This window comes from Meriones unguiculatus, chromosome 1, assembly GCF_030254825.1.
Source record: "Meriones unguiculatus strain TT.TT164.6M chromosome 1, Bangor_MerUng_6.1, whole genome shotgun sequence".
Classification (NCBI taxonomy): domain Eukaryota; kingdom Metazoa; phylum Chordata; class Mammalia; order Rodentia; family Muridae; genus Meriones; species Meriones unguiculatus.
The window spans coordinates 193142746-193169919 of record NC_083349.1 but is presented as its reverse complement, the minus strand read 5'-3'; the positions used below and the strand labels follow the sequence as shown (position 1 = coordinate 193169919).

Below are 27174 nucleotides of genomic sequence, written 5' to 3'. Positions count from 1 at the left end.
TCTCTCAACTCTGTGTAAACAGGACAAAATAAAGCAACTAGACACAATGTTGAGCCGGGAGGAGCCAGAGGACAGGAAAGAGGGGAGGAGCCAAAAGGCAGGAGAGGAGTGGGAAGAGAATGGGTGAGAGAAGAGCGAGGAGAGCAGAGCTGGAGGAGAGATCTTGGAGAACGTGGAGCATGAACCAGACCTAAGATTTCACAGAAAGCAAGTATAATGTGGGAAATCTAAATGTTAGGAAACTGAGGGCTTGGAGGTTTAGGAGGAAGTAAATATTGCCCAGCATTGTGTTCTAGGTTAACTAAAAACCCAGTCTCTGTGTGGTGATTTGGTTATACAGCTGTTTAAGATTAACAGCAAGCTTTACTAGAAGATAAACCAATAGTAAATATTAATGACCTCATACAACACCTCCTCCAGCAAGGTCACACTTGCCAATCCTTCCTGTACTGGCTATTTTAATATGAACTTGACACAAGCTAGAGAGGAGGATGCCTCAATGGAGAAAATGCCTCCATAAGATGGGGCTGTAGGCAAACCTCTAAGACATTTCTTTAGTTAGTGATTTACAGGGGAGGCCAAGCCCATCGTGGGTGATGCCATCCCTAGGTTGGTAGTCCTAGGTTCTATAACAAAGCAGTCTGAGAAAGCATGAGGAGCAAGCCAATAAGCAGCCCCCTTCATGGCCTTTGTATCAGCTCCTGACTCCGGTTCCACCACGTTTGAGTTCCTGTCCTGACTTCAGTGATAGACTGTGGATTTAAGTCAAATAAACCCTTTCCTTCCCATTGCTTTTGGTCACGATGTTTCATCATAGCAATAATAACCCAAACTAAGACTACCAACTAGGGAGCAGGTATTCAAATATATGATCTTATCAGAGCCATTCTCATCCAAACCATCACAAGACATAGAATTATGTAGAAGAGAAACTACCAAGTAGGCAAGTTAAGAATTACCTAGGTTAGGTTAGTTTCTGGGCTAGCCTGTGAGGGATTATTTATTTAGGTTGGTGGAGGTGGGAAGACCCACCTTAAAGAGGGGCAATGCCATTTCATGGTGTGTAGTCTTTGACCGAATATGAAGGAGAAATCTGAGCATTACCATTGATCACGCTGCCTCCCAACTGTGGATGCAAAGTGATGTTTTTAGGGACTGACATAAATTACACATAGTCTTTCTGTACCTCTGATAATCCTCATTATAAATTCTGCTGTGTTGTATGGAGTTTCAGCCATAGGACCTTGGCTGTATGCTTTGGTCTTACTTTGGGTCTCAGTCAAAGATGTCAGCTTTTTTGACACCTGATAAGTAGATTGGAACAGAGTTAGGCTTTAGATAATTGAAGAGATCCACCAGTTGTGTGTGTGTGTGTGTATGTGTGTGTGTGTGTGTGTGTGTGTGTGTGTGTGTGTGGTGTGTGTTATAAGTACAGGATGCAACAACTTATTTTTCCCTTAGAGGAGATATCCCAACATACCTCTGATAAATGGACTCTTAAAATGGATGTAAGAGGCTCCTGATCCTTCACAGAAATCCTTCTGAAGGAAATGCATCTTACCAAGGCCTCCATCATGCTGCACACATCTTTCTTGTGTGGATCCTTAACATGCTCTTATGAAAGTGATAATCAGTGTGATACTCTAAAGCGTGTCCAAAGGATATGACTCATTTCAGATCATATTATGGCATATCATGATCCTGGAAGAAAACTCTAAGGACAGATTTTAGTTCATTTTGTGTAAATGCAAATATTATTCTGTCTTTTCTTTCCTGGTTGAGGTACAATTCAACACATTTGCCAAATCAGTGATAGCATACACTTGGGATGAAAATAATCTTCTCTAGAAAAGATTCTACATCTGGCATAGCAGCTGCGGTCAGGACAATATGGGGCCTGGTTTAATTTATGATAGTCTACAGTCATCCTGTAGAGGTCATCTGGTTTCAGTGAAATCTAGAATGTTAAATTTGGGCTGGAGAGATGGCTCAGCAGTTAAGAGCTGGCTGCTCTTCCAGAGGACCCAGGTTTGGTTCCCATTTCCCACATGGTGACTCACAGCCATCTGTAGCTCCAGTCCCAAAGAACCAACACCCTTTTCTGCTCTCCATGGATATCAGGCATAGATTTGATTCATAGCCATACTTTTGGGGAAAACATCCATACAGAAAAAAATAAATTTAAAATTTAAAAGAATGGTAAATCTAACAGATTTGTGTAGACATCACCATTCTGTGTTTTTTGTATGCCTAAGGTTGAAACTAATTTCAATTATTTCTATTCCTAGCATTTTCTTATATATCAAATATTGGTTCACGCCTGACCTAATCCCTGTTCACACCCAGGGACTAGGAACTGACTCAGTGAGACCAGTGACCCAGTGGACAGGCTATAGACCCAGCCAGAGACAAAATCCCACCTTTTACCTGGGCTCCAAGTTGCCTCTTCAGCTCTAACAGGGGAAGCCCAGGATGATTCTTCTGGCTCCAGCATCAGTGTCAACACACCAGTGAGCCTGCAGCCAGTCCACATCCCAGCAGGACATGACTTCATCAATATTTAATTTTATCATTCTCATTGGTATAAGATGATTTCACACCTGTGGTTTTAGTTTATATTTTCCATGATGACTAATAAGATTAAAAAACTTCTCATATTTATCAACCAGTTGGGATTCTACTTTTATGAAGAGCTTGTTCATGCCTTTTACTCTTTAGTTGTTTTTTTCTTTCTAGTTAATCTGTAGAATCATAGCCTGTGTAAATATTTTTCAAAGGGTGGCTCTCCACTACAAATGGCATGGATTTGCTCCAGAATAAAAAATTGAATTTATCATAATAAAGTTAAATAATTGGCCTTTTTCATTTTTATTGTATTTATTATTGTTGTTGTTGTTGTTTGTGAGTGTGTGATATATGTGTGTATGTGCAGGTGTAGGTATCTTCTTCATGCTGTGGCACACATTTGAAGATCAGAAGACAACATTTGGGAACTGGTTCTCTCCTTCCATTCTGCAATTCGGAGACTGAACAACAGTTTGGGAAGTGAGTACTTTTACCAACTTTTACTTTTCTTTATGGTGCTTTTGTCTTCTTTCTATATGTTTTAGAGGTACATATCAAACTAATCATATATGTATTAAAATAAATATATTCTCTGAACCACTGAGATTACTTGGGCAACACTCTCAGTCCTCCGGGGCCCACTGGAGGAAGTGCTGACTGCCCAGCATGAACCACATGACTAGGCCCCTGCAAGCTCTGCAGCCACATCTTTGGGCTTCTTCCTCTGCACTTCTGCTGGACACAGCAGCTCAGCGCTCCCTCAGCTGCACTTCCACAGCGGCTCTCACAGAGCACAGCAATTCCACCCACTCTGCCTCCTAGAAACAACAGTATTTCCCACCTGCCCCAATTTCTTTAGACATACCCTTCCTTTGCACTTGGGGGGTACCACTGCGCCCTGAGCTACAAGAGGAACATTCTCACCACACAATCCAGTCATGGTTCCGTGTTCGTCCTGTCATGCAAGCAGCAGCCAGTTCTAGCTAAAGAGATGTGAGAGGTCCCTAAGAAGCCATCCTTGCTCCTGCCAAAGAGGACAGAAAGCGTTCTCACCCTGGTCCCTTCAAGGGCAGTTCTGATGCCCTCAGGGCAGCAGCGCACAGAGACCTGTCTGAAAGAGTCTGCGCCTTCAGTGCCATGGCGTGCTGGCTATCATGCAAGGCAGGAGGGACAGCTTTGTGTTGGTCTATACCCTGAGACATGTTACTGCATTCCATCTCTTTATTGGTGGGGCACACGCGGAAACCAGAGGACAGCTTTGGGAGTTGTTTCTTTCCTTCCACAGTGAGGCGGTGTTCATGAGACAAGCTCCAGCCTAAGGACAGGGAACAAGAGTGGCTAACACACTCTCGTGCCAAAGCAGTTGCTCTCTCCCTTGGTGCAGCAACTGTGGACAGCACACATTCACACGGCGGTGCGATGAGGCAGACGTAGCCTGGACCCTTAAGTCGCCACATAGAGGACAGCGCCCCTGAAGAGCTGCCCGAGTTGCCTGAACTCATGCATTTGTAAGAAGAACACATCTTTGTGTGCTCAGGAACTGAGATTCTAAGTTCCAGTGTTGGGAAAAGATAATTTATCCTAACACAATCTTTCCAGAAATAGGCTTCACATGTTCCAATGTATCAAGGTCCCATTTTATTATTTATAAATAGGCACATTGTGAAATATTCTGGAACTCCCCTCTGTTATATAGCGAAGTAGCTTTGAGATACTCTCCACCAATATATAGCTCACTCTTTTTACAGTTTACAAAGTGAGGCATGAGCGCACTTCAATATGGTTAGGAGGTAGTTTCCTTAATGTTTCTGAATAGATATCATATATACACGGTATAAAATTAAAAGACTTCTAAAGACTATATGTGGAGGGAAAAAAGCCTCCTTCCCACTGCTGTCCTGAGCCAACAATTCTCTTCCAAAGGTAACCAATGTTTTCTGTTCCCTGTTTCCAGACATATGTTATGCACAGGATGTTTAAATAAACTCTCCTAGCTTGAGAGCTCAAAATGATAAGGTCACATTTCAAAGTTAAGCACAGGTCCACCAACACAAAATTTGCAGAGGAGATTTCAGGAAGCCAGTCTTCACTCTTAGCTCGCCACCCACCCACAGCCTACAAAAGATAAAGGAAGCACAGGCAATTCAAAGTTTTAGAGAACTCTATTAGTGTGCTGAGTCACTGTCACCACCCCTAACCTCACCCTTAGGATATATGTCAGTTACCTCATGCCAATATAAAGAACTTTGCTGGAATAACCTAGTAAAACATATGTTTCCTTCAATTTGATAAACATAGTGAGCTAATGTCTGAGTTATGCCTAGGAGATGCAGAGGGAAAAGCAAATCTCTAATGCAGATAACCTTTGTGTAGAAATGACCACAGTTTAGGATGTAGGAGGTCACAACAGTGTTCAATGAACATACTTTCTCTAACCAAAAGGAGTGAGAACATGCCAGGCTGGGGTGCACTCAGTTGGTAGAGTGCTTCCCTTAGTATGCACAAAGCCCAAGGCCTAAGCCCCAGCGCCTGCCTGTGATCTCAGCACAAGGAGGTAGAAGCAGAAGGATCATAAGGTCAAGGTCACCCTTGGCTGTACTGTAAATTGTGTTACTGCATACCAGTAAGCTTAAGCAAAGTCAGCTGGGACTACACAGTCAGGGCTAGGGGAGCCACAGCTACATGCCAGGAGCCTGTTAAAAACAACAACACACACAAAGGGAGCTGCAGAAATGGCAGCTTATTGCTTCTGCAGAGTTCCTGGATTTGGTTTCCAGCACTCAAACGAGGCCACTCACAACCACTAGTGACTCCAGTGCCAGAGGATTCCATGCCCTCTTCTGGCTTCCGCAGGTACTACAATCATATCATACACATACAGACAAGCAGGCACACATAAATAAATAAGAATATACATACAGATAAATAAAAAAAATTAAAACATGCAAAGTTTCTAGAAGAGTTGCCTTGGGTCCTGTTCAAGAAATAAGAAGTGAGTAGATTTCATCAGAAAGAAGGTGGAGGCAGTATGACCGGAAGTCTAGAGTCTCAAGAAAGAATGGTAAAGCACTGCAAGGCAGTGCATGCAGCTGTGAAAGAGATGCTGTGGACATGGGACCTCGTTACGCCAGGAGGGATCTCCAGGGGACAGAATAACTTAGAGAAAAAGATACTTTCTGGCTCTACTCTGTGGCTGAGGCCTCTAACTCACTGCTAATGAGCATTCTCTCCTATAAGCACAAAGGCTTGCTCCTCTCCATCCTTTGGGGCTGATCTAACCTGTGACTACTTTACTAGAACTGAAGGTGGATTCAGGTTTATCTGATGGATGCCAAGCCAAAAACACCCTATGAAACTCCTATTCTTTTCTCTTTCGCCACTTTGATGCAAATGGTGAAAAGAATTAAAATAGTGGCAGACAGAAGGAACCTGAATCCAGAGGGTGGGGGAGAACCTGCTCCAACAAGTCACAGGCCTGTCCAATACTACCCTGTGAACAGGAATTGCACTCCCGTGATGCTGAGCCACTGTACTGTAGATTTCTCCCTATTAAAGAGGTCAAATTGTTTCAGCTCTGGGAAGGCAAGGTAGAATTGTTGCAGAATATTTGATCCCACTGTGAACCCCAAAATTATGAACTGTAAAATGCTTTCTTTAGGGCTGGAGAGATGGCTCAGCAGTTAAGCGCACAGTCTGCTCTTCCAAAGGACCCAGGTTCAAGTCCCAGCACCCCCATGGCAGCTCACAACTGTCTGCACCACCAATTCCAAGGAATCTGACACCTTCACATTAACACACATAAAATAACAGAACTCTGTGTGTGTGAGAGAAAGAGAGAGAGAGAGAAAGAGAAAGAGAGAGACTTACTGCAATGGCTTACAGTGTATGGCCCAACTAGCCCAACAATGACTGTCTCTCAACAGAAAGTCCAAGAATAAAACAGTTGTTCCAGTCCATGAGACCGGATGGATGTCTCAGTTGGTCTTCAGGATGTTGGAATCCAGAAGTAGGCTCTAATGCCATTGAAGGAATGCCTCAGTAGCAGGATATATAAACTCACCAGTGAGGATGAGAGCAAGACAGCAAAAAAGCAAAAGCTTTCTACCTCCCTGTCCCCCCACATCCCCCCCCCGTCAGGTGTGGTCTAGATTTAGGATGGGTCTTCCAACACCAAACAGTCCGAAAAGAAATCCCTTATAGATGTGCCCAGCTGCTTGGGATTTCAATTAATTACAGATGTAGTCAAAATGACAGCTAAGAAGAGCCATCACAATATCCATTACTCACACAGGGAAATCACTGCAGGGGGTCCCCTGGGAGGTATTCTAAGGGCCTCTTAAGATAAGGTCCAATCTATGCCTCACTCTTAGAAGGTTTTTGGTGTTACATTGTTCACAAATGAGCATGGATTGGCCACATCTTCTGCTCAGAAAAGGTTTTCCTCAGTTACACCAGCTCTCCTGGAGAACCCCATTTAAAGTTTGCTAGAGCTACTGAGACAGATTAGAGCATTGGGGCAGGAGTTAAGCTCTTTTAAGCATTGTGAAATACTAACAACTACTGTGAGCTATTAGAATTGTTAGTTCTGCATTGAGCTTTTGTTAAGTCTTTACTGTAAACGCCCTTTTAATGCTTTCTGTGAATGGCTAAAACTGTCAAGAGCAGGCATTCCACAGGCCCTTCCTTTATGCCTGGTAGCCTTGAATGAGGAGCTGTCAGCCATGCTTTTTAGCAGCCTGGTGAGTCTGGACACTTTACAATTTCGCTGAGGTTATTTTGCCAGCTGCAGAGGATTGTTATAATGACAACTAAAGGACTCTGCTGGGAACTGCGCCAGACGGCCTTGGAAAGCAAAACTCCAAGCTAGACAAGGCTGGTGAAGTCTAAGCAAACCTGCAACCATTTTCACCTAGGCCAGAAGGGAAGCACTTCCTCAGAACTGAGACTGGTACAAACACAGTCCTTCTTGAAGGACTGTGCCAGGACTGATACAAATGTCAGCCTTCATTTGGTGCATGGATCTGCTGTGATGGGTGCAAATACCCTTGCTATCTACTTCCACTGTGACTTTATTTGCAGGCTGTGTGGCTCAGCTAGTTCTTCAGCTGGGGAAACACTCTCCTGTGCTGCCCTCTGCTGTTACAGCATCAGAATAGTCTTTTCTTGCCAACTTGCTCATCATTAGGAGACCCAGCTTACAATATTGGGGAGGTGGGGGGGGTTGAGGGGGTGGGAGGGGTAAAGGGGTGGGGGGTGGAGGGGATGGGAGGCATCATCAAGGGCAGCAGTAACAGCAAGAGCTCAGAAACAACAGGGATCAGATGTGGTGGAAGCAGAAAGAGACAAGAAAAGGTGGAGAGGTGAGACTGAAGAAAAAAGGGTATATGAAAAACCAAAGATGAGAAACCATAGGCTCTGGTTGCTGGAGGAGGTCTAGATTGCTGCTGTGCGTTAAGGGCAAAGAGCCACCCTAGGAGGACTGAGATTTAGCACTGGTCACCGTCCAGGACTAAGAGTCCTCACACTAGTTCCAAGACCTGTCATGCTAGCCACTCAAGAGTTGGATGCCATGTCACTGTAGAGCAGCAGTTCTCAATCTGTGGGTCATGACCCCTTTGAGAGTCAAACAACCCTTTCACAGTGGTAGCCTAAAACCATCGGAAAACACAGATACTTACACTATGATTCATAACATAAAATTATAATTATGAAATAACAAAATAATTTTGTGGTTGGCAGGTCACCCCAGCATGAGAACTGTATGAGAAGGTCACAGCATTAGTAAGACTGAGAACCACTGACATCAGTCAAGCCACCATATGTCACCTGCAGCTGCTGGGTGCAGACTGCTGCTGCCGCTCACTGCTCCAGGAAGCCAAGGAGCACAATAGCAATCAAATTCCAGTGCTTCTGGGGGTTCCACCTGGAGAGCCTGGAGCTAGCAGTTTAGCTCCAAAAGCCTAAAACAATAGGTGCTTACTATCAGGCTTGTGACCCCTCACCCTTGGGTACACAAGGACTTCGGATCTCCAGCACCAAAAGGGCTTCTCCTTGCTTATCCACAATTCCTGTCTAAGCGAAGCAAGGACTCGGGCCAGCGCTGCCTGGAGGCTGTCTGCCAGGATGTTACTTGGATTTACTCATACGTGATGATGATGGGATTGTTGAGCCTCTCCATGATGTTTTTAAAAGAAGCCACTGTTTCAAAGGCTTCAGGCAAAATGTAGGTATAATCTGGTAAAGCTTTTTTTTTTTTTTTTCATTTTCAGTTTGGGCCTCTTAGTGACTAGGTTCTTAAGATAACGAGAAACTTACTCATTTGGTGAGCAGGTGGCTAAGTGGGTAAAAGCACCTGCCTCAAAAGTCCAACTATCTGAACTCAACCCCCAGACCCATGCAAAGGTGGAAGGAGAAAATTGTTCCCGGAACTTCACAGGACCACAATAGAATAAATGCCTATACAAGTATGTGTGCACATGCTGGCATACACACACACACACACAAAATAAATGTACAGAATTTAAAAGAAACTTACTAATTTGTTGTCTAACCATAGCAACACAACATTGTTTTCCTGGTAGAGCTGAGAAGTTGTAGCTCATGAGTCAGAATGTAAGTTGTATTGATTACTGTCTGTGCTGTTTAACAAGAGACTTAAAGGCAGAACTTCCAGCAAGTTCCCAAGTGAAATGAACCAGAATAAACAGAATCCGAAGATGGGCTCTGCAGCAAGGGAGCAGTTAGTTACAAAACACCACCAGCAAACTGAAAAGGTTTTGAGAGGCAAAGTCTGCTGAGACATGGCAACTAATCTAAGGAGGTCTGCAGCATTGCAAAAAACAACTGGAGTTCTGTTGACAGAATACCTAAGCCTGAAGTTCCTAAAACTTCACTGTGAGTGTCATGAACGTGAGAGAGAGGCTAGGAACAGAGAGAGGCAAAGAAACGCTGCGTTTGTATCTTTAAAGCAACAATGACTCAGGCATCATTCCTAGCACAAGGAATAATTTTTGAAACAAATAGGTCCAAAAAGTTTCTGAAGGAAATAGATAAAAAATAACCATAACCATATCTGAATGCTCAGGTAAAGCCATTAAACAAACCATGACCCTCACGAAGCAAGCAGTCAAAGCCCCACTCCCCAGCTCTGTGAGAAAGAGCTGGGAAGCCTAAGGCTAGGAAAAGCTCGCCAGAGGGCAGAATCAGAGATAACAGTGACTAGAGAGTTTCCCTGAAAGAACAAAATCTAATCTAGGAACTTCCTCCACGGCCAGGAAAGGCCTTTTGGTGATCTGTGTACTTTAGCTGCCACAGCTGTCTCTAGAGAGGAATTTTTATGGCTATTTTTCTGGTCTCTTCGGATTTGAACTCAGGGCCTCACACATGTAAAGCAAGAACTTTTCCACTAAGCTACTTTTCTGGCTCTGCTTTCCAGATTTGGGTCTGAATGCTATGATTAAATGGAATTTTCTGCCTCTCCTTTAAAGACAGGTGAGTATATTTATTTGGTGGACAGGCTGGCTAGCAGAGACCTCTTGCTATCTATAGATCAAAGCCATTTTTCTCCTTAGGCACATAACTACCTTTCCATCTGAGGCTTCAATGTAGCTGAGTTTTCTCCACTATAATGAAGTCCTATGTGACAACAGTAGATCTTGAGATGAATGGAGTGGAATCTGGAACTCCGATGGTTAATTTTTTTATTTTTTTATTTTTTTATTTTTTTTGTCTTTTCAAAGTTTTTGTTTGCTTGCTTGTTTTTTGTTTTCGGGGGGGTTGTTGTTATTCTGGGTTGTTTTGTTTTGTTTTTCGAAACAGGGTTTCTCTGTGTAACTCTGGCTGTCCCGGAACTAGCTCTGTAGACCAAGCTGGCCTCGAACTCACAGAGATCAATCTTCAACCCCTCCCCCTCACTCCCCACCCCACCAACCCCTGCTGGGATTAAAGTCTTCTGTGCCCGCACCGCTCGACTTTAAAATTCCTTGTGCTTTCATCTCTGTTTCCCTCCTGCTGCTACCCCTGACCTCCTTTGTATCCTCCCTCTCTCCGAGTCTCCTTTCAGCTTTCAGCTTTTCCCCCAAGTGTCCTTTAGCCCTCCACCACCCCCACCTCCCCATCATGGTTAATCTGGAGTCAACTAAGAGACGCAGTTCTGTGGATGTCTGTGAGGGCGTTTTCAGCAAGGATTAACGGAGAGGTGCAGCCCCTCAGAGCGGTCAGTATCTTCCAGTGGTGACCTTTCTTCCTAAGCAAGTGTGACCTCCTCCTCCTGGTGCTGCCAGTACGGCTGCTGCCCTCAGACCTTACCTTCTTTGGCCTGCCAACGGGAACTGAATCCTAGTGGCTATCCAGAAAGTGTCCAGGCCTTCAGTGAGGGTCCTGAACATCCAGCCTCTCCAGCCTGCAGATGGCCACTGCGGGACAACCCTGCTTCTAGCCTGTAAACCCGTCTAATAAAGACCCTATTTTAACCCACATTCTCTCCGTTCTGTTCCTCTAGAGAACCCTGCCTAATGCAGGCTCCAAATGCAGGTAATGGGCTACAGCCTGAACACTGACCCTGGAAGATGACCTGAGCAAGAAATGAAGTAACTTGGGGCTGGAAACGTTTTCTTTTGTTTCGTTTTAAAGATATTATTTTGCTGAGTCAGGTTTTGAAGGTATTTATTTCAGTTTATAAAACAATTAGTTTGGGGGCTGGAAAGATGGTTGGATGGGGATGGAGAGAGAGAGAGATTAAGAGCATTGGCAGTTCTTCCAGAAGTGCTGAGTTCAATTCCCAAGCAAACACATGATGGCTCACAACCATCTGTAATGGGATCTGATTTCCCCTTCTGATGGGCATGAAGACAGAGCACTCACGTACATAAAAAATACATGAATAAATAAAAAAGAAAAAGAAAACATTAACTGACATATACCCTGAGTCATACTTCCTCAACCTAATTATATACATTATATGATTACCAGTAATTACTGATAATTATTAATACTAAATTTTTCTTTTAGTTGTTTTATGGGATAGAGTCTCAAGGTAGCCTAGGCTGGCCTTGAACTTACTATGTAACCAATGATACCGACTAACTTCTGATCTGCCTGTCTCTACTCCCCAGTATTTGGGTTACAGGTATGTGCCTCCACACCAGGGTTTTTGTTTTGTTTTCAGAGGCTGGCCTCAGACTCATAGTGATCCACCTGCCTCTGTCTCCCAAGCACTGAGGTCATATGTGTGTCCCAGGAATGGTGACACTCATCTGGAACACAAATGGCATGCACTTGGCATTTTTATAAAGTGTTATAGAGAATCAAACCCGGGGCCTCGTGCATCCTGGGTAAACACTCTACCATTTGGGCTACATTTGTTTTCTTTATTTGTTTTCTTGCTTCTGGAACTGGAGAATGAATCTAGGGCCTTACTTGTGTAAGCATATACCCATGGAGCTATACCCTTGGTCCCTGTTTTTGCTTTGTACATAGCTTAAGGCCACACGTTATTTTCCGGTTTCCTATGGATAGACATTTAGGTTGTTACTAATCTCTTCTGCTGTCCTGTGTTCTTTCCACTGGAATTCTGCAGATGCACAGGCCGGCCAGCTTCATGGCCAGCACTGTCCAGTCCAACACACTAGCTTACAATTTCTTTTCCTTTTTAGTGTAATAAAGCTAATGTGTGCCCTATTATTGTTCATCATCCACGCAAAGTGTATATTGGAGAAGATACATGAGTGACTACAAGGCAGATACTACACTGATAGGAAAGCTACAGAACGGTGGCTTCACAGCATGAATCAGTGACACACCCCTGGGTACAATCCTCAGCTCACTGCCTAGAACAGGGAACTTTTTCCCAACTTCAAGGAACTCACTGAACTTTCAAGCATTAGCTTTCTTGAGATGTAAAGATTGTTGTGAGAACAAAATGATAATGAAGTGCTCGGCACATGATAATTTTCAGTTAATAAATGTGTACTGAAGGTTTTCCTAAATATGCTTCTCAAATACTGTAGAAAGCAATATTTTACCTTTAGTTTAAAAATAGGACATGTATCATATCTGTCTTTTTTTTTTTTTTCCCCAGAGCTGAGGACAGAACCCAGGGCCTTGTGCTTGATAGGCGAGTGCTCTACCACTGAGCTAAATCCCCAACCCCACATATCTGTCTTTATTGTTAAGATAGGAAATTGTTTTTCAAAAGACTGAATCAGCACGAAACATTTTTTTCTTTTCAAACGATTTATCTTATGTACTTATATCTAACTAGTTTCTTTTGATTAAAAATTCTTATTACTTTTATTTGTGTGTGAGTGTGTAAGGGATACAGTACATACTCTGGTCCTCATAATTGCATAGCAGGTCCTCTTAACCAATGAGCCATCTCTCCAGCTTCTAATATTTATGATTTGGCTGTGTGGGTTTGCCCGTGTGTGTGTGTGTGTGTGTGTGTGTGTGTGTGTGTGTGCGTGTGCGTGTGTGGAAGTCAAAGAACAGGCAGGAATCGGTTCTCTCCATCACCGTGTGATTTCCAGGGGCCAATCTCAGAATTCAGGTCTTTGGTTTTTTCCTGCTTAGCCATTTAGCCAACCCTTTTTTTGGCTTTTTTAGAGTCTAATGTACCCCTGGATAGTCTTATAAATACTATTTAGTAAGGTTGACCTTGAACTCCTGAACCTCCTGCTTCCAGCTTCCAAGTGCTGAGCTAACCAGTGTGCACCACCTTGCCTGGTTTGCCATCTGTTTTTAAGAGAGAGAGTCCTTAAATTCTGTGCATATTTATTTGAATTTTGTAACTAAACTATTAGGACTAGAATACCTCAGAGTAGACTCTATAACGTAGGGTCAGGAAAGCCAGTTATTGATGATGCCATAATTAACGTTGAAACATTCCACAGAGAGGCTGCCCACTTTTGCAGTGGGCTCTGGGAGAAAGTTGTAGAAACACAGACATAGATGCCATTTTCTAACACTTTCAGAAGTGAAGCCGGCTGGCTGGACTGCCCATATTAGGAAATGGCTGGTTGTTAGATGGGTTCAGTTAGATGGGTTCATAAAAAGGGCAAACTAAACAATTTGCCCTTTTTATGTTGTGAGTGAAGAGAAGAGATATAAGAGAGAATTAATCAGAATGGTTTTAGAACAGTTATCTTTGTAACCACACTATTATCTTTCAAACCAGATCTCAGTATAGTTATGTTCATAAAAGTCAAACTTCGGGGTGAGTATGATTTAGGTGTGTAAAAATAAATTGAACTGTCACATCAGCTAGACAAACTGAAATCCCAGTTCAATTTTTAAAAGTAGTATTTCTGAATCAGGCTTCCAAATGAGCTTAAACATTTCTCCCTGGAATTGAGTTAAAAATCTGTGTTGTTGATTTGAATGAACATTATATTCAACATGTCCTTTTTCCATAGATGAGCAAGCAAAGGCCTGGAGGACAGACAACTTTTTTTAATTTCTGTGGTATTGAATAAATTTCCTCTTAATAAAATTTCAGTAGCTCCAGATCAAAAACACAAGTGATAGCTCATGCTGGCAAGGTTGTGGGGCAAGGGGAACGCTTCTCCCCTGCTGGTGGAAGTGTGAACTTGTACAGCCACTTTGAAATCAATGTGGTGGTTTCTCAGAAAATTGGGGATCGACCTAGTTCAAGACTAGGTATATACCATTCATAGGCATATACCCAAAGGAAGTTTCATCCTTCCATAAGGACACTTGGTCAACTATGTTCGTAGCAGCTTTATTCATAATAGCCAGAAACTGGAAACAACCTGGATGTCCCTCAACCAAAATGGATAAAGAAAATGTGGTACATTTACATAATGGAGTATTACTCAGCTGTTAAAAACAATGACATCATGAAATTTGCAGGTTAATGAATGGAACTAGAAAAAAAAATCATCCTGAGTGAGGTAACCCTGACCCAGAAAGACACACATGATTGGTACCTAGGCCAATTGTCATCAGAGGCTTCATCCAGCAACTAGTGGAAACAGATGCCGAGACCCACAGCCAAACCTTAGGCAGAGCTCAGGGAGTCCTGCTGAAGATGGGGAAGAAGGACTATATGAGCCAGAGGGGTCAAGGACACCACAAGAAAAACCACAGAATCAAGTGACCTGGATTCAGTAGTGGCTCACAGAGACTGAACCAACAACCAGGAAGCCTGTGTGAGTCTAACAGAGGCCCTCTGCATATATGTTACAGTTGCGTAGCTTAGTCTTGTGGGACTCCAACAATGGGAGCAAGGTCTGTCTGTTTCTTTTGCCTGCTTGTTGGGGACCCTTTTCCTTTTACTACGTTTTTTTGTTGTTTTTTTTTTTTATCCAGCCTTAATACAAGGGAAGGTGCCTAGTCTTACTGCAACTTAATATGCCATATTTAGTTGATACCTATAGGAGGCCGGCCCTTTTCTGAGGAGAAACAGAGTAGTGGACTGGGAGGGGAAACTGCAGTTGAGATGTAATATATGACAGAGAGAGAAAGAGAGAGAGAGAGAGAGAGAGAGAGAGAGAGAGAGATACACATACTATTTAATGTTGGTTCTTTTTTTTTTTTAAGATTTATTTATTATTTATGCGACATTCTGCCTGCACACCAGATCTTACTGTGGGTAGTTATGAGCCACCATGTGGTTGCTGGGAATTGAACTCAGGACCTTTGGAAGAACAGTGAGTGTTCTTAACCTCTGAGCCATCTCTCCAGCCCCCCCCTTTTTTTTTAAGATTTATTATTTATACAGCATAATGTCTGCATGTGTACCTGTGCACCAAATCTTACTACAGATAGTTATGAGCTACCATATGGTTGCTGGGAATTGAACTCAAGACCTTCAGGAAGAACAGCCAGTGTTCTTAACCTCAGAGCCATCTCTCCAGCCCCCTAGTGTTGGTTCTTGAAGATAAAGATTTGTCTTTGTTTTAAAGACTTGTTTCTATTAACTATGTGTAGATGTGTATGTAGGTATGTGCATATGAATTCGGGTGCCCTCAGCTCTGGTCTTGGATTCCCTGGAGCTGGAGTTACAGGCAGTTGTGAGGCGCAATGTAGCTCTGGGAATTGAGTTTCTGGTCCTCTGGAGAGCTGCAAGTCCTCCTAACCTCTGAGCATCTCTCTGTCCCTAAAAATAAACATTTATGGTAAATGAAAAGCCGAGCCCGTGTAGGCTAAACTTGTGATCCCAGCCAGCCTCACAGACAGGCCGACCTCAGCTTGAATATCTTTTCCTCTTAGTCTCACCAACACTTCAATGGCCTCTGTCTTGTCTGGGATCTATTTGATTGGGGCACAGTTATGACAAGCTATTTTGTTCTAGGACAGATGGCTTGAATTGCTTCCTAGCTCCCTTTGGCTCTGACAGTCTGTGGGACCACTATGCTCTGGGCAACATCGATCTAGATGAATGTTGCAAAGACGGCTTTCAATTAAATATCAAGGAGAGTAAAACAATACAATGTTGTTACTATAAATTTTTTATTATTTTATTTGCTTATTTTGGAGTGAAGCTGTTTGACAATATTTTTGTGCACTGTGTAAAGCTGTCTGTGTATTATTCAAATGTTGACTTCTGTACTAAGCAGAGAGCTGAGTACTGTCCAGGCTTTGGTATTGTTATTTGTATGAAGCATCACCTTCATAAAATAAGTCTCAGTGTTTTGTAAACACGCTTCCCTTACCCTCTGATTGGTTTGATAAAGAGCTGACAGCCTATAGCTGAGGCTGGAAAGGAAAGGCAGGACATTTGGGCAGAGATGGGAACTCTGGGAAGGAATCTGATGCAGGGATTTGCCAGCCAGACATGAAGGAAGTCGGGTGTACCGGGACTAAAGAGAGGTAATAGGCCATGTAGTAAACGTGGCTAGAATAAATGGGTTAATTAAGTTAATGAGCTAGTTGGGAAATAGGCTAAGCTATGGCCTAAGTTATAATAAATAATAATATTCTCTGTGTCATTACTGGGAGCTGACAGATTGGGACAGTCCAGTGATGTGAAGCTGTGTTCCACTTTTCACTTGTGGCATTCAGAAGCCTTGCAGGAGTTGGCTCTCTCCTTCCACAATATGGGTCCAGAGATCAAACTCAAGACATCAGGCTTGTCAGCAAAAGCCCTTGCAGGCTGAGCCATCTCCCCAGCCCTAAGACAGTACAATATTTTAAAGGAAGACTGATTCATTTTAAGATATGTCTTTTGTTTGTCATGCAGATCTGACTTCTACTATTCCCAGATAGAGGAGACTAAGGTCAAATTACTTCACCAGAAGGTTGGCAGACCTCAAATCAAAGCTTGAAAAAGACCTTGGCAGGAAAGGATGTGCTTAAAGAAAAAAAAAAAAAAAAAGCAAAGGAGTGTTGGTTTGCTCATGTTCAGGGCTGACACCAGCACCATCGCTAACACACACACACACACACACACACACACACACACACACACACTTTGAAACAGGGTCTCATTCTGTATCCCAAATAAGTTTGCTTGGAATTTACCATGTAGCACATGCTAGCCTCAAACTCACAACAATCCCCTTGCCTTAGCCTTCCTTTAGTACCAGAATTACAGGCATAAGCTCCTACAGCCTGACAGGAGTTGTCACTTGGAAAAAAGTTTTCAAAGGTTAGCTTTGGCTCTCTGTAAGTAAGTAGGCACTAGTATTTTCCCCAAATTGAGAGGCCAGTGCTTGCTTTATCACACTGGCAGGTCACCAGACACCAAATACCAAATGTCTAATTTAAAATCCAAATAGTTCTTTGAAAGAGAAGACTCTAAGGGGAGGCCTGATGGAATGTCTCCTTCCTGTAGGATGACATTTTAGAAGCCCAATCAAGCTGCAGATATTGAAACTCCACCCCACACACATGGAGCCCCTGCTGAATGTGTTAACTTGATCTGACACTTTTCGAAACCCCTTCTGTCACATTTTTCTCTACACTGGTTGTATTAATACTCCTTCCTCAGCAGAGGCTTAACAAATGGCAGCAGAGGCTCCTGAGGGCATCCCTTGATCCCATGACCAGAAGAAACCTTCATTCTTTACTTACATTTTAAATTTCCATGTGCTCAAAGGTACAGTGACTTCACAACATCTTTTCCAGTTTCATCAGGGCAATTAATCCCATTGAGGACCAATTCATGCTGAAGATGCAGTAACTATTAATTTCAAAGGCAATGCACTGTATATGTCTTCTGGGTCCCCAAACTGACATGCCCTCATGTTTCGTCTTTCAGTTAAAGGAGGTACTTTATGCTCACTGCCATATCCCAAACCACCGTCACTATTCTAGCCATTACTAACTACAATTATGGTTCTTTGAACACGAGCACTATGACAGCACAGCTAACAACTGGGATGGCTTCTAGGTGGCATATGCAGCATGGATATTCTTGACAGAAAGGATCAATCCTAGATGGGAAGGGACAAGATCCTGCAAGATGTCACTCAAAAGAATCACGTAAAACTCGATTGCACTAATTATTTCTAAAATTTCACCTTTATAATTTTGGGTCCAGACATTTTGGGTCAGTAACCACTAAAACCACAAATATGAAAGTCACAGATGAGAGAACAACTAATAAAATCATTGAAAATTATCCAAGTAAAATGTGAGAGTTGTGATGTGTAAGATTATCCTTCATATATATTCCTTATGCAATGTTGTTGTTTGTTTTCGCAAATAGAACTGTGAGAAATTTGACGGGAGGGTGTTGGAACACAGTCCAAGAATGGAGTTGTGTGAGGGACATTCTGAGTTCTTTGAGAAAACTCCAAGAAAGCAAGACAAGAACACAGAATTGCTCTTGGGGTGTTTTAGTGCCCCTCCCAGATGCAGTGTGTAAGAGTAAGTTTACTGGTGCAGTTTCTCCCTGTGATTAGATGTTCAGGTAAGTTTCTTGGCCCTCAGAGTATAAATTGTGTGATGCTCTGCATGAAGTTGGGTGTTGCATGAGACTTTAGTCCGCCTGATTTAAGGCTCCATTCCCCCAAGTTCAACTGCCTTTAGAGTGGTAAACAGGAGGAAAAAGAGAAAATTTAATGGGGAAACTTAAGCCAAATAAAAGAGTAGATGTCTGCCCCTCTGTTCCTTCAGTACTTAGCAGTTCTAAGAAGTGAATCAACCAAATCTATCTTGACTGATGCAAAGAAATACTTCCTTTATTTTGTTGTTGTTGCAGAATAACCCATCTCTGTTGGGAGCTGGTCTGGTGCTCTGTATTCTAATGCTAATTACTGACCCCAAGATCTGGTTGCTGCCCAGAGGAGCACAATCTCAGGTATACCTGTCTTTGTTGTGTAAAGCTTGCTCCACCTAATTTAAAGTCGATTGGCTAATAAAAAATGCTGAGGCTTCTGACTTGGCAGAAGGAGGCGGAGGTAGTGTTTAAATTCCTGGGCTTGGGAGACCATGAGGCAGGGAGAGAAGATTAGAGAAAGAACAGAAGATGGACCTTAAGACAAAAAATGATTTTTGTTTTTTCATCAGTCTGTGAGTTTGGTGGGGAATTCTGGACTTAGCTCAATCAGGCCTGAATAGTCTAAAATGGCATGATTCTCATGTCTAGTGGTTCACAAGCTATTTGTTCTAAGGGACCACACTTGAATATGGAGCAAATGATTAAGATCAGATGGATTGATTGTTATTTTAGAAATGATGCACATAACAGATATTATATGAAAGGCATTTATTGGATGGAGATTGAGAGAGACAAGTAGAGGAAGGGAGGGAGTGCTCCAACTTAGAAAGGGGAGAGAGGAAGAGAGAAGGAAAGAGCAAGAAAGAGAGGTAAGAGGCAGGGGTCCATTCATAGCTCCAGCGCAGCTGAACTGCCCCTGCCAGGTGCATGCTGCCACACACCTGGCAGGTGACACATGATGACATCATAGGTTACTAGGCAACTGAGAAGCAGGCTGCCTAAATGCTAACAGTGATGTCCTTGCATCTGTTGGCCATCAGGTCAGTTGGGAGTTACTTTTGTGACAATAGGAGAACGTTCAGTGATTAGAAAAGGGTAGCTCCTATTATCATGGCTCAAGCATCCTCTTTACATCACAGCTGTTAACACCCCATTTCTAGAATAGGGAAAAAGAACAGTTTTCTGGGGCTGGAGAGATGGCTCAGAGGTTAAGAGCACTGACTGCTCTTCCAGAGGACCTGTGTTCAATTCCCAGCAACCACATGGTGGCTCACAACCATCTATAATGAGATCTGGTGCCTTCTTCTGGCCTGCAGGCAGAACACTATATACATAATAAGTAAATAAATCATTAAAAAAAAAAAAAAGAACAGTTTTCTGTCTCAGCTACTGACATCACTGGGGTTGCATTCCTGAGCTCACTACTATAACCCAAAGAGGAGCTAAAACCAAAGAAATTGGCAAGAAGTTAGATCTTCCTAGTTTCCTGCAGGCTATGAGACAAAAGAATCTACGCCTTGATCTCAAGAGCAATGGAGAGCCATAAAACATTGTAGAAGGAAAGAGAGCAATTGCTTGGGTTTCGAAGAGAACAGCAACACTTCTAGGTTTTTTCTTTTCTTTTTTTTTTAACTCTTTATTGATTTTGTGAATTTCACATCAAGCACCCCAGTCCTGCTCACCATCTCGTTCTCTCATATCTACTTTTTACCCTCGTAACCTCCTCAACAAAAAAAAACACAAATGTAAAAAAAACACCCAAAGCTTAGAAAACATCTCATTGTAGAAGCTGTAGTATGTCGCAGTGTGTCCCACAGTGGATCCCTCTGTCCACACCTCTTCCAAATGTTCATTGCAGTGAGTCATTGGTCTGGTTTGAGATCTCTGACCCCTGTGACACCATCAATATTGAATCCTCACCAGGACTCCTCCCAGTTATCCTGTTGCTGCCTTATGTCATGGAGACCCTGCAGCAGCTTTGGATCAGCAGGACTGGACCTTTCATACTTCTCAATTTGCATATAATATATATTTGGGTGGGCCAACTAAGAGGCCTCCCTCTGGGCCTGGGTAGTAGCTGAGCTGATCAGTATGCTGCCTCTCCCTTATCCCCACCACCAGGGTGAGCTCTCTCTCTCCAGCACTGCTCTGGCCTTGCTCCCACACCCTCGGGGCTAGCTCACCCAGCTACTGTGTTGCCAGTCAAGCTCCGGGCCTCTCTCTCAAGAGCCTCAGCCTGTGAAAAGCTAGGCTCACCCATTCTCACGATCCTGGGCCAGCTCTCCCGACTGCCTCAAGTGGTGAGGGGCGGGGGGGATGCAGGACATCACTCCCACACCCATGCCATCTCACAGCAGATGCATGGTGGGGCCAGCTCTCCCAACGCTCACCCTCGAGGCTGGCTCGCCTGCAGCTCCACCACCACGATCAGTTCTGCTGTGCTGTCCAGGTGAGGTACAAGGTCCGATCTCTGGTGCAGCTGGTGAGGGGCAGGGATACCTATCCAGGTTCATGATGCTGTGGGCAGCTTTCCTGACTGCTGGAAGTGGCAAGGGTGGGAGACAGGAGGCAATCCCTTATGTACCCATGGCACCCATGACAGGTGTCAGGAGCGCTTAATTATGCCGGAGAACTTTAACCGAGACGCCACAAAGGGCAGCAAGGTATTGATAAAAGCCAATGCCAGAATGATTTTTGAATCTGCTTTAATCACACAAATCACACAGATGTCTAAGAATTGCAAAGCACATTATACATCTTATGGGGAATACAACCTGGCCACAGGTACGGGCTCAGACACTTTGCCTCCAGCTTCGGCTGTCTTCTAGGTCCCAGAACTTCGCAGTTCCAGCCGGACCTCAGACGCATCTTCTGATGACTTGATGGGCCTCGGAGCTTCTCTGCTCCGGCCAGGCCTCAGATGCGAAGGAAGCTGCGGTTTCTCGGGGAGCTGCCTTCCATGGCCGGTCTGATAAGGTGGTCCTTTCAGGGCCCGTTTGTTAAGGTGGTCTGGGCTTTTCAAACAGCCTTTTGGGAATTGGCTGGTTAGTGGCTGTCTCTCGGCGTATTCACCAGAGTCCAGCCTGCTGCACCTGAGTGGGCTCTGGCTCCAGTTTTTATACATTTTTCAGGGCATAGCTTTAACTTAGCATTCTTTCACATGCACGCACACACGTCAGCTGCCTTAAGAGCATTCTTAGTTACTATTACTACGAATATCTTATCTATCCTTGACAGCTCTGCTGTCTTACAAGCTCTCAATGTCTTAGGGGCGTTGCCCAGTCACTGTCACCAAAAATGTCTCTTAACTTTGCTCCTGACGGCTCTGCTGTCTTACAGGCTCATTAAAACAGGCAAGTGGTGGGGTTAGCTTTCCCACATTCGTGCCCTCAGGTGGCTCACCCACACCAGGGCCAGCTCTACTGTGCTGCCTTCGTGAAGCTGGTGAGAGGTAAGGCCATCTCTCCACAGCACCGAAGCCAGTGAGGGGTGGGGCCACATCTCGTGGACATCCAGGTGATCCTAGCAGCTGCCCTGACCAGGGACAGATCCATGTTCTCTAGTGGAAGTATCAGCCACAGACATCAGCACCAACCCCTGCCGCTGCTGCGTAGCCATGGACCCAGACATAGCCTCAGCAGCAGCTCAGGCTGAAGCCTCACCATGGCCCCAGGTGGTGGGGCCGGCCACTCACAACAAGCTACTCCTCCCCACCCTCAAGTCTCCAGTTCCAGCTCTCTTCATAATGCTCAAGCTCTTCCACTTCTCTTTCTCTTTCATCTGACCACCACATACATCGTGGCGTGGCGGGTCCTGCTAAAAGCTGGCGGGCCTCAGGGTGACATCCTCCATCTGGTGGTGTTGTGTGGCATGGTGGCAAGTGGGTGTTAGGGCCCGCCTGTGCCGTGTGCCTGAAGGCAGGTCTGTGGGGGGTGTGGCAGTCCGGAGGTCTCTGTCTTCCTCCTCTTGTGCTGTGCTTGGTGGTGGTAGGTGGGGCTCTGTGGGTAGATTTCCCCACCTGCACCTCACAATTTTATTTTATTTTATTTTTATGAGTCCTAGGCATAAAACAGCTTTGGCCGCCAAGCCAGGCATCAAGTTAGGACGAACAGAGGGCTGCCATCTGCTCTGCCTCTGGCTGATACGTGAACGACACTACCAAGATCTCTCTTTGCTCAGTGCCAGGGGGAAACAGATTCTAAGTTTTGAAAGGAATAGTGAAATATAATGCTTTAGTCACATAATGTTGGGGTAAGGGAAAGAACAAAGAACACTTCTTTGTTCTTCTTTGTTCTGCGGTGGGATGATAAAGCATGAAGGCCCCAGATTGGGTCTGTCAATCTTAGACTTTTTCACATGTGTATATACAGGAATACGTATGGACGTTAGAGGAGCTCTGGTATCTTTTTCCCAGGCACTGTCCATCTTGTTTTTGGATCTATGATCTCTCACTGGCCTGGGAGTAGGATTATGCTAGGCTGGGTGGCCCACAGCCACTGGCATCTACCTATTTCTGTCTCTCCAGCACTATGATTACAAGAATTTTCTTCTTCTTTTTAATATGGGAATAGAATGGAAGTTCTCATGCTTGTGTACCAGCCACTCCAAAGACTTAGCTATCTTCCCAGCCCCCTGCATATTTTGTTGGTTATTTGTTTGCTTGTTTGTTTTTGGGTTTTTCAAGACAGGGTTTCCTGTATAGCCCTGGTTGTTCTGAAACTCACTGTGTAGAACAGCTGGTCTCAAAGTCACAGAGATCGCTTGCCTTTTCCTCCCAAGTGCTGGGATTGAAAGCGTGCACCATCACTGCTTGGCAGTTTGTTGTTTTTTAATGAAGTACCCAGACTCAGGTATTCTGTTACAGTAATCAAAACAGAGTAAGGGGCTATAAATATAGCTTAGTAGCAAAGTATAACAAAACAATACAGTAAGAGTGGGTGAAACTTGAATTTGCTTGACTACTGAAAGACAATATTGCAAGAGGCTAAAGGGAGATTTCTGAGAATTATGAAGAGGAACTTAAGACTATATAATTTTTTTTTTTTTTTTGCGAAGAAGAAGAGAAGTTCATACTAGAGAGATAGCTCAATGGGCTGTGCAAGCATGAGGACTGGAGTTCATATCCATAAAACTTCAGTGTTATGGGACACTGGGAGACAGGAGGATCTCTGGGGCTTGCTGACCTCCAACCTAATTCTAGATTCAGTGAAAGACCCTCTCTCAAAGCAATAAGATAGACAAGGATAAAGCAGGACACCCAAGGTCCTCTTTGTGGTCTCTATGCATATAACAGGCTCCCCCAAATTAAAGTAACAACCCTAAAAACTAAAAAGGATTTTTGCTACCCCTTTGTAATCACCCCTCCATATTTTTCTAGTTTCAAGAGCGTAATTTTGTGACTGACTTGTTTGACTCAATAAAATGTCTTTATTATGTTATAATATCTAATGCCAAGTTGTCATATATACCAATTCTGCATTCCTCTTTCTTGTTAATCATCTATATGAAAACATCCCCCAGCATGGTACTACAATTCTACCAGTTAGTTAATTGGGCTCCAAATCTGATATCCTTCTTGATTCTCCTCCTATATAAGCAGAATACCAGCAAATCCTGGCAGCTTTACTTTCAAAATAGACCTTGAATTTGATCACTTCTCACTACCTCTAATGATATTTACCTCAGGAGACATCATCTTCTTCCAGGATTATTACTTTTATTTTTATCTCTCTAGCCTCATAGTCTATTCTCTGTGCCACAACCAGAATGGTTCTTTTAGAGATTTATGTGTGATCAAGTCACCTTTTGGCTCAGAACTTCTCATTGGTGTTAGTAGTGTCTGGCAACATTGTTTTTATAGTTTACACTGGTCTGCATGGTTGAGCGCCTGGCTACTTCTTTATGTAGTCTCTACATTTGCCTCTGACTCAGCCATAAAAATCTGTCTGCTATGAGTTTTGTTTCCTTGTTATTGTTAGTGGCCCCTTCCTAATGACCTGCCAAACATGTTCTTCTTCTTTTCTTTTAAATAATTTATTTAATTTTATTTTATGTGCATTAGTGTGAAGGTCTCAGATCCGTTAGAATTGGCATTACAGACAATTGTGAGCTGCCATATGGGTGCTGGGAATTGAACCCAGGTCCATTTGGAAGAGCAGACAGTGCACTAAACCACTGAGCCATCTCTCCAGCCCTGCCAAACATGTTCTTAACTCAGAGCATTCACATATGCTGTCTCCTCTGCTCAAACATTCTTCCTTTAGATATCCACCAGATGAGGCTTGCCTGATCAAATCAGTCTCATTTCCCTTTAAGGGCTCCTTATCAATGAGTTCTTCTCCAGCACCTAAAAATAGAAGTTGCTTGACACCACTGTTTAATCTTTACCCTGCTTTGTTCCGCATAGCACTTATCTGACAGTATGTATTTTGCTTTCTTTCTCTAGAACCAGTAAAGATCACTGAAGGCAGGAAATGAGTTTTGTCTGCTGCTCAATAAATACTGAAGTGAGCGCCTGACCAGGCATGTACAAGGAATTTGGTAATTTTGACTGCATAATTTATAAAAGGGGAAGACAGGATGGGAACACATGCAAGTAGGTGTCTAGATTTCAGGGTATTTTACATTTTCTGTTACTTATATGGTAAGGTAATCAGAGGAAGTGACATGTGAATACAGAGCCAGAGGCTCAGAGATAGTGAGGATCAAGCTGAGTAGAAGAATATATGTACTTTGAAGCCACTGGATAATTTAGTGATTTCAATCATTTTCACACAGTTTTCTTTTTTTTCTTTCCTTTTTTTTCCCTTTGGTTTTTCGAGACAGGGTTTCTCTGTGTAGCCTTGGTTATTCTGGACTCACTTTGTAGACCAGGCTGGCGTCGAACTCACAGAGTTCTGCCTCTGCCTCCCCGAGTGCTGGGATACAGGCATGTGCCATGGCACCTGGCTCAATCAGATCATTTTCTTTGAGAAGATACCAGTATGAAAATTACACAAGTGTCTTTTGGGTAGAGGTCTTAGTTGAGGAAAAAGGAATATTAGGGTGACATTGAAAGACTGGAGTCATAATGATGTACCATTGTATCTAGGATAAGGAAGGAAGTGAAGGTTAATGTGTAAGAGATTGGAGTTTCTGATAAAGGTGAAGAAGAGTTATGTTACAATTCTTGAGCAAGGCGGGAGGAAGTGGCTAAGTGCTCTTACACACACTAAAAAATTTTTTTTAATTCAAGAAAAAAATTCATTAGGAACTGAGGAAACAGATTCGTTAGTTAAGTGCTTTGCACCAAGGGCCTAACATTGGATACCCAACATCTAAAAAGCCTAGTGTGGCGCACACCTACAATCCTAGCGCTGGGGAGGGAGACAGAAGGGCTTGCTGGTCAACTACTCTTGCTAAATAGTGAGCGACAAATTCAGTGAGAGGCTTTGTCTCAGAAGAGGAAAAAATAAAAATAAAAAGGAAGGAAGATCCATACTCCAACCAAGTACCAGGCATGGAGATAACCTAGAACCCCTGTGCAGAGGTTATTGGCAATTTAGTGTCTAAGTGGGTTACATAGTAATGGGAAGAGGGACTACCTCTGACACAATCTGATAGGCCTGCTCTTTGATCACCTCCCCCTGAAGGGGGAGCAGCCTTACCAGGCCACAGAAGATGACAATGCAGCCACTCCTGATGTGATCTGATAGACTAGATCAGAAGGAAGGAGAGGAGGACCTCCCCAATCAGTGGACTTGGGGAGGGGCATGCATGAAGAAGGGGTAGGGAGGCTGGGACCGGGAGGGGAGGAGAGAGGGGCTTATGGAGGAATACAAAGTGAATAAAGTGTAAAAAAAAAAATATATATATATATATATATATATATATAATAAGAAAATAAAAAAAAAAACAAGGAAAAAAAAAAAAAAAAGAAGGAAGAGAGAGAGAAAAGAAACCTGGTAATATGATCTAGGTTTTGGCTGGGATTAAAAAACTGGTGTAAGGCCCAACGTTAAGTGAGCCTTAGACTCTGGATCAAGAAAGATGGTCAGATGGGAGAAAGTTAAAACAAGGTGCACCCATAAACGGACAGATGTTTACCACAGCCAAACGTCTAGATGCAAGGTTTTGTTGTTTTATTTTATAAGCGTTGCCAGGATTCAGCACGCAGCCCCTACCTTTGGAACGTTGGGAAAGAAAATATCAACTACTGTGACCGGGGTCGAGTTGGGGTGGATGGAGGGCGGTGTTCCAGGCGTTGCAGCAGTTCCTGGGGAAGAGGAAAAGCTCGCTTCAGTAGGTGAAGCTCAGAGAGAACCTGAAAAGGGGCGGGAATGCTTGCTGAAGACTGGCCGAAACACAGCATTCTTGCCTCCATTCTTCAACTTACTGCAAGCAGTGGTCAACCTCCGAGCCACAAGAGCAGCCCACGGTTATCCCAGGTTTTTCAACTCCCCGCGAACGAGCTCCCGCCGGAACTCCTCTGTGTCTGCGCTTTCTCATTGGCTGAAGCTGCCACCCGCCCTAAGTAGTTCCGCCCACGGTTTTGCCCGGAGGGCGGTCTCTAGGAGCCACTTCCGACTCAGCCCGCTCACCCACCCCCACCGCCTTCCCTTTTTAGCTGCTTCCGCTCTCGGGCCCCGCCCCCGGCCGCAGGCCCCGCCCCCGGCCCCTCCCCCGCCGCGGACGGCCGGGCCCCTCGGCTCGGCTTCCGGTGCGGG

The 27174-nt window shown here is 43.8% G+C and overlaps 1 non-coding gene across 1 annotated transcript; it reads right to left on the bottom strand.

The window, feature by feature from the left end:
• Window positions 1-22518: 22518 nt before the first annotated feature.
• Window positions 22519-22659, bottom strand: LOC132651613 (small nucleolar RNA SNORA48). Its single transcript, XR_009589203.1, has one exon. It is a non-coding gene; the product is annotated as a small nucleolar RNA SNORA48 (small nucleolar RNA).
• Window positions 22660-27174: the final 4515 nt, after the last annotated feature.